Source organism: Cyprinus carpio, chromosome A7, assembly GCF_018340385.1.
Source record: "Cyprinus carpio isolate SPL01 chromosome A7, ASM1834038v1, whole genome shotgun sequence".
Taxonomy (NCBI): domain Eukaryota; kingdom Metazoa; phylum Chordata; class Actinopteri; order Cypriniformes; family Cyprinidae; genus Cyprinus; species Cyprinus carpio.
The window spans coordinates 17,679,083-17,688,417 of record NC_056578.1 but is presented as its reverse complement, the minus strand read 5'-3'; positions in this window follow the sequence as shown (position 1 = coordinate 17,688,417).

Here is a 9,335-nt window from a genome sequence, read left to right as displayed (position 1 = left end):
ACTGTAAGGGATACTACACCCCAAAATGAAAATTTTGTCATTAATCACTTACCCCCATGTCATTCCAAACCCATTAAAGCTCTGTTCATCTTTGGAACACAATTTAAAATATTTTGGATGAAAACCTGGAGGCTTGAGATTGTCCCATAGACTGCCAAGTAAATAACAGTGTCAAGGTCCATAAAAGGTATGAAAGTTGTCGTCAGAATACGCCATCTGCCATCAGACGTGCAATCCTGGTTATATGAAGCAACGGGAACACTTTTTGTAAGCAAAGAAAACAAAAATAATGACTTATTCAACAATTCCTTTGTCAACAGCCTCCTCTGTGTCTGTCCATATCACCGTATGCTGTGTATGCTCTTCTGTATCATCCGCGCCACAAGGATATGCTGTTTCTACATGTATTTAGCTTTGATTTGAAATAAATCAGTGCTTCATATAACCCAGATTGCACGTCTGATGGCAGATGGAGTATTCTGATGATGACTTTCATACCTTTTATGGACCTTGACACTATTATTTACTTGGCAGTCTATGGACAGTCACAGGCCTCCCGGTTTTCATCCAAAATATCTTAAATTGTGTTCCGAAGACAAATGAAGCTTTTATTGGTTTGGAATGACATGGGGGTAAGTGATTAATGACAAAATTTTCATTTTGGGGTGGAGTATCCCTTTAAACCAATGTCTTACAGATTTGGAACAATATCAGGGTGTGTAAATGTAAAAGCTTTATTTGAATTTTCTTAAATGACTGTTTTGGGTGAACTATCCCTCCCATGTCGGATGTAAGCTTGACCATGAGTTTGGGAGTTTTTTGGATGATACTTTGTAAGTTTAAAATGTTGGTTCAGGGTGTATATTGGATTTATACCATACTATAAACAGGACTTGCTGGTCAATAGTATGGATCAAAGCCACTGAAAGAGTTATCTCTTTTAATGGAGCTTCATTAATGTTTTGATGATAATTTAATAACACCTTACAGTAAGGTTTAATTTGTTAACATTAGGTATCATAAACTAACAATGAATAATTTTTAAAGCATTCATCTTGGCTAATGTTCATTTAACATCTCTAACATCTGAAAATATATACAGTATGGATAAACTAAGATTAGTGAACAAACATAAACAATAAATAACACATAATACATAAATTAACATACAGTACAATAAATCCTGTAGAAATGGTTGCTCATTTTTAGGTCATGATACCTAATGGATTAATGAATTCAACCTCAGGGTAAAGTATTACAGAGGATACATTTGTGTAGACGTTAACACTAAGATATGGGTCATCACAAATTTCCCCTTTAACGATTAACCCAGAGCGTAAAAAAATTACTTTACTTCCTATTGCGATCCTATACAAATGAACGATATTTAGTGGAAGATGGTGGCCTTGAGATTCTAATGTTCTGAAGAGGGTGAAGAAAGTGCTCTGGAAAGTCAAAGTAATGTGAAATGTTTGAAAGTTTAAACTATTTCTGAAAAGATACTGAATTATTTTTATTATTTTTACTTTTCTGCCGCCTTCATGAGACACATTCAATAGTAAAGAGTCATATTGCTAAGGCCATAAGACTAGTGGCAGAGTAATTTAATTGAAATAACAAACTGATGGTAAATACAAGACTGTGAGTCTGTGGAAATAATCAAACACAGCTATATGCACATTTAAATATCTTTGGTAGAACATTTTTTAAATAAGCTGGAACTAATTGGTACTCTCAAAATGTCAGGCCAAAACGTCCTGAAAAGCTTTGAATCGTATTTAGGGGTTGAAAAACCTAGAAAGGAACTTAGTGTTATGTAAACGCTTAGTTTAATGTACTGTTGTGTGTCGCTTGTGTGTTGCTTCATAAACTAGCCTACTACAGCTAGAAACAATACGCAACAATATAATGATGGCACAGATGAAAACATCTACAGAGAAATCCTGATATGTGTGTCTCTGGTGGTAATTATCATGTGAACAAAAATAAATAAATAAATAAAATGAAGCAATACAAATGACACTGATAAGCCAGCAGAAAAGTGTTTTGTTAACCAAGAGCAACATGATGGTTCAGAACTGCATTACAAATTCAGTAACCTTGGAATTAGCTAAGTGCTTGACTGGCGTTGTGCCAGTTGCAAGCTGCAGGTCATACTATAAATCAGCTCCCATATACTGTGCCTGACTAATTCTTCAGATCTGTTACTGATTGTGATGGACACTGTTTTAGCCATTTCGGATTGTATGTTTCATTCAAAGCAATAGCAGACTGAAATGAATAAATGTTGTAGCTCAGAAGACAATCTGAATGGATAACGAATCACATTGTTATACAATGACTCGGTTGTGCCTGAGCATCAGATTATTATTTTCTTTAAATTTCATCACTTTTATTTTTATTGTTTCATACCATAAATTGTATACCATGTTCTGTACCAATAATACATTAAAGCGGTTTATTTTTATGTTTTGATTTGTATGAAGCCCATTAAAAAAAAAAAAAATCAATGAGAAATGATTTGAAAAGGTCTGTTTTTAGTACTTAAAATCTTGCATGAGACCATTTGTAAATGTCCTTTCTCAACATTGTGACTGAACTATTTTTGAATAATTAAGTTTAACCTACTGATGTGAAAGTGCCTGGTAAATGGCTTTTAACTAATCTCTTAATGGATTTGAATAATCAATCCGAGTCTACAGACTAGTACAGAAATCCTTGCAGTGCTAAGCCATTGCCACTAGTCGGCAGAAACACTCTTTTAAACAGAAATCTCCCAACAGATTTTCACATATTGCTCGTGTTCTGGCGAGGTGACTCCACATAAAGCAATTAATGTCAAAATATGTCAAAGATGCCATATTATCTATGTAAAGCCTCAAACTGGAAAATTATACCTCAGACGCTATAGACATTGGATTTCTTTATAGATACAAGATTTTTTGTTCAGAGAAGAGATTAGACATTAAACAGAAAATAAAAGTAAATAAAAGTTCAAAAGTAGAGGTGAGTGGAAAAGTAGGAGTAGAGTGAACACAACACTGTCAACACAAAATTATCCAGCCTTGGTTCAAACATACTTTGGGAATGTCACAGTGTCATCTTGAATGTTCATATGTTTTGGTCATAGAGTTTCAACAACTCCCTTTGCTCACAGCTCAGAGCAACACCTGTGCAACTGTCAATGGGCATTAAAGGGATACTCCACCCCAAAATGAAAATTTTGTCATTAATCACTTACCCCCATGTCGTTCCAAACCCGCGAAAGCTTAGTTCGTCTTCAGAACACAATTTAAGATATTTTAAAATATATGAGGAATCTTCTGCTGGGATGCTGGCTGTGAAGACAGTCTTGCTTGTTTCCTTAACTTTCTTAGTTTGTGAAAACAAACTCTTTTGCGGTTTCTTGTTCACAGACTTTTGGATTATATGGATATAAGCAGCTGACTTTGAGTAAATGTATGTGTGGACACTTATAGATTAAAGACGATGAGTTCCAGAAGTCTGATGAACTATTCGCTCTCGTGTGATGGAAGGTCTCACTACTGTTATATCAGCACTCAGAATAGAAGGGCTGGCTTTAGGAGCTACCTGAGCAGGTACAGTTTTCTGATTCCTGATGTAAAATACATTAAATACATAACTGAAGGTAGCATTAAGTGCTTAAACATCATGGATTTCTGTCCTAACAAAGCATACAGATGCATATTAAAATTAAGGGCTGGTAATCAGAAGATTGCTGGTTTGATACCTGCAAGGAGTGAGCCCTGAGCCATCACTATTGTGCCCTTGTATATCACAACCTGAGAGATAATTTTCTTACTTTACTGTCTGACTCTTAAGAATCTTGTGTGAAGGTCATGATGTTATAAATAAGTAGTCTGCAATGCCAGCCTCAATAAATGTCTTTTAATATTTACCAGTGCCCAACTTACTACAACAGAAACGGTTTGCATAATGTAACATGCATTATAAGTTCCTTTGGAGATTTCACATTTTTGGCAATTACAGAATTTCCAAATAGCATATAAAGAACTTCATGTACTTAAATAAAATAGACCTGAGTGCTAGAGTTTCTGTGTGATTTTGGTCTTCACTAAAGCAAACTTGTGTGCATGGCTTATGGATTCTTGTGCTTGCTTCATCTTTGCTTAGCAATGCTGGCCATAGATTTTCTCAGTTCAAGCAATCCAGGTAAAAAGAACTAATCAACTGAATAGGTTGACATACAGCCTTTGATGATGTTGTAAATTTTACATTAATACACAAAATAATAAAAAATTACAGCTTGATCATAAATGTACAATAAAAATATTTTGCCCACAAGTTATATTTATCTTTTTTTTTTATCACATTTCATTTCAATTTCATTTCATTTGCTCCTCACTGACATGTTTGTCTAGAATAAAATCTATAAAAATATTAGTAAGGCATTTCAACATGAATGACTGATGAAAATATGAAATGTATGACTTCATATAACAAAAATAAAAGGGGACATAGAAATGACAAAGTTGAAAAAACAACCAATTGTTTATTTAAATATTGTGTCTGACCTAGCAATATAATCATTGTAAATCTTATTTTGTATGAATACTAACAATAATGATGACAGTGATGTCAGTGCACTGCTGAAGATAATGCAAATTATTATTACAAATTTAACGTTCAATTATGATATTTACCTCCTTTTTTAGGAACAGTGTCATGGCCCGATTAACTGTGGAGATACAGCCAACATTTGAGACTACATTAAATTCCAAAACTGTGTCTGAAGATGCTAACATTAAGTTCAGCTGTGTGGTCTCCGGTATCCCATCAGAGCAAGTGAATCCATTGTGGAACATTTTAAAAGTTGTCCAAACTTCCTATTTTCAATCTTAACTGTAATGTTTGCAGGCTACCCAGTCCCTGAGGTGATATGGTACAAAGATGATATGTAGCTGTAGGTGGATGCTCAGTCAAACACCTCCAGTTCAAATGTCAGCAGCAGCATCTGTTTATGAAATCTCATGCTCTGAAATGATCACAAACGGAGACAAAGAAGGCCAGGGGCTAATGTATATCCATGATACTGTGTATAATGCCTCCAGCAAACAGACTACTGAGCATTACATCAATAAGAAGATCGAAATCTCAACAGATGCAACAGAGAGAATTAAGGAAAACAGACTGCCTGGAAGAAGGGAAGAGATGATGAATGAGAGTGGGGCTTCCATTGAGAAGATGGAAGTACAGAACACGGTCACTCAGATCGCCTCCATGACTGAAGATGGAAACAAAATAGACACAACAGAAACAAAAAACAGTGAAAAACTCTCAGTGAAAGCAAACAAAAACACACAAAAAAAATAAAAAAACAAAAGTCCCTCAGAAGAAGCAAAGAGAGCTCAGGGTGCTCATATTGCCTCAACTACTGAATCAAGAAACAAAATGGACATAACAGACACAAAAATTTATGAAAAACAGCCAGAAAAGTAAATAAAATGCCTCAGAAGAATCCAAGAGAGCTCACCATGTCTCAGTGACTGAATCTAGAAACAAAATGGACATAAAAGACACAAAATCGAATGAAAAACAGTCAGAGAAAGCAAAGGAAAGTTCCTCAGAATCAAAGAGAGGTCAAAAGCCTATTACAATGTAGAAATCACTGCCATTGAAGGTTTCCATGACAACCCAGACAGACAAAGTGGTTGAAAATACAAAGCTAACTGAATCATCTGGCAAAGGGACATCACACATCCAACTTCAAGCTCTAAATGTTATCCAGAACTGTAATCCAAGAGTTATAAACAACAAGCTCATGGATTTTGATGACCATTGAAATAAGACTCCAGTTGGTACATGTGTGAGGATCTTTCCTCATTCCTGTGGTGGGAATGATGTCAGTGTGGACACAAGTGTGAGGAATGCGTCTGCATGCTCCCTTAGAAGCTTGGTGAGTTTTTCCTCATGCTCTGGCCGTGACCTCATGCGAGTGTAATGTTCACGGTGGAAGTGAGACCAGTAACCCCCCCTCAGTCACAATCATAAACTGTAAATAGAGCGGCAAGCATGACTTTGATGTTGTGACAAGACTCATCTTATATGAAACACAAGTAGATTAACAGACAATGATAATATTCCCATTACGCACATCGTGGCTCCAGAGCACATGGAAGTATAGAGATCCTGAGATCCATCAAATGTCTTTGCTGTCCCTAATCACCTGTTGCTACATCACGTTTTAAAAGTAGATACAAAATATAACTTTACTATGTAAGCGATAAGTGCTACGGACAGACCAGCACTGCTCTCCTTTTAATCTCTCATTACCATCTGATCTCATAAAGCCTTAAAATACTCTCTAAATATGGGCAGTGCAACAGCTTCCCAAAGGCAATAGATGCTAAATAAGAAACAAAGATAGACCTAGTCAACTGAAAACAGGTTGCTTCTCATTCTAACTTGTAATCATATAATTACGGAATTCACATTATCTAATATGGGGTCTGTCAAATAAAGTAATGTTGAATCCACTTATTTTCTCTCTTTTTTCTCTTATCCTAGCTAAATCAAGTGATAATATTAACCGAGGTTCAGCTAACACAATGTTCTACTGATTTTAGATTAATGACTGAGGTGCTAAGTGGCAGTATCTTCCTGTAGATTTACAGTGGTTAGGGACCTGGCATTAGTACAGTACAGCTGAACCAGTATATCTGTTTTAAATGTGTGTACAAGTAAATATATATATTCAGACATTGATGAAAACAATTAAGAAAATTATGTTCTGTTCTTTTACTATTTCTCATGTTTTTCCAAACCTATGGACACTATGGTCTGAATAATTTTTGCTTTGACTGTATAAATCTATGATTTCAGGCTGCAGGGGATACTCAAACTCAACCCACAGAGCCACCAATTTGTGGAGACGTTCCTCCTTTTCAGAAGGAAGCGCCCATTGACTTAAAGCAACAACCCTCATTGATGCGTGAGGTCACTGCGAGTATTACGGAAACACTCAGTTCCTGCCAGCTTGCATCACAGGGAAAGAAGCTGAGAACAGGTGATCAGTCTGTCGCATCAACAAAGATCATTACACTTGTCACTGAGCCTCCAAACACTCAGCCGAGTGAGAAAATCACCTCAGGTCATGTTTCACAGATTCTTCAAGATGGCAAGGTTACAACAGCTCTGAGCTCCTCACTGGGAGATGACACATTAGATAACGAGTGAAAAGGACAGCAAAGCTGAAAATCAACACATCAAAGAGTCTGACAAACTCAAAAGTGAAACAAAACTTGCATCCATGGCTTTGAATAGTATGGAAGAAAATGAGATAAAAAATCTTCAATACAAATGTGCACATACAAAACAGTATTTCTAAAGAAAAGGCAAAGGCAAACTCAAACCATTCCACAAATCAAGCCATTGTCACAGAATCTGTACACATTCGCATGACAAATTCACATGTGGTGCAACCACAGACCATGAATGACTCCTCAATCTCTAATGTTCAAATTAAAGATAAGGCACAAGAGTGTCAGAACATCTCTTTTGTAGCTACGGTCGATGATGCTAAAATGCACATACAGAAACAATCTAATGTAACCATATCTGAACTACCCAAAATAACTTATCACAAGATGCAACGCTACTCTACAAAAAAAGGCAATGATCATTCTGGCCCCTCAACATTCCTCTCCCAACATTCAAAGGTTATACCCACAAAATTTACCATTCCTGCAATATATATTACAGATGTGGACAGCACACCTCAAAACAGAACACACTGTAGATGCTGTTAAAATCAAAACTCAAGCGAATGCAGTAACATCTATTTTGACAAACAGCAACACTGTCAGTCAAATAAGTAATATATCTGAATGCACAGACACCACGAACAAAACCACAGCTGTTTTGGAATCTGAAGGTCTGCGTGATGAAAAGTTTGATCTTTCCCATTGTTCACATCCCTCTGAAGTCAACAAGCCTGATCAACAGCCACTAAGTCAAGAAAACCTGATTCAAGGACCTGAATCATCAAGTCATTGTGTCACTGAGAATGTTGCATCAGACGTAATTAGATTAAAAGAGGTCACTATGCAACGTCACAATGCTGACAAAAGTATAAAGGAAAACAAAGCTGACTTAACTGAAATTAGTCATTTTACAAAAACAGATCTTAATCTGAAAAAGGATTCAGACTTAATAAAACAATTGAAGTTGGCTGCATTGGACCTTGAGAGGTGAAATCAAAGCTCCACCAGAGCCAAGAGAAATGCTGCACCACATATAAATGCGAATGATGGTGAGGAAGTAAATTCAGCAGTGATACAGCACGCTACCTGTAAGTTAACAATTCCACTGAAGACTACAGACAAGGTCTTCAACACCACTGCTGCCCACAGTGAGCTTAAGACCGATCAAAAGAATACATTCCCCAGGACTACAATAGAGAAGAGTGAAACTGGAATGCCCGTATGTCTGGAAGAAGCAAACAGAGATTCACATCAGGGGGACAAATTATCTATGAAAACACAACCTGCATCTCCATTACAATCAGTCAGTAACTCACCATCGAAGACTTCATTGGAAACACACTTCCCTCATCTTACCCGGAGGATTGTCCAGGATGACCTCCCCAAACCTACAGGGAATGAGAATGTTAAGCTCAAATCAACAGAGAAAAACAAAGAAAAGCAATTCAAAGGTAAAGACAGCAAGGAACTGACACTGAGCACACTATTATAGCAGTTATTTTCAGTTAATAACATAGAAAAGTGGTTTAGAATTGACAGAAAAGCTGTGTGCTTGACCATATAACGATGACATATGTAACATCAATTAGCATTCATACATTCAGACTCATGGCCCTTTGTTTGCCCGCTTTATCTCCTTTTCTCTTTCTCCCTCCCTTTCACTTATCTGCAGTTCCTCATGTCACCCATAAAATCCGACCAGAGGTGTTTGATGCTTCTTGACATCTGAAACTCTGGTGTCATTTTTTCAACATAGTAAGTGACTCAACAATAAAATGGTACAAGGATGAAGTGGAGATCGCTGAGATAAAGAGAAGGTAAGCAATCTTTTGAGTTCTCTTTCAAAGGTTCACTCAATGCCGCATAGCAATGGGAATGCCACTTGGGTGTGCTGATTGTCTGAAGCCTGTATGAAATAACACCAATTCATTGGCTGATTGTGTGGGCGCCACCCCGACGTCACTACGTCACCCAATCTCATACTAGTGACTGTGCCATCTTGTCTTTAGATTTTCTTACTTCAGAAATGAACGTTTAGCCCTTCAGAAGCAATTTATCTGGCCTGTGTTTCGGTGAGTTTCTTTGAGTTTC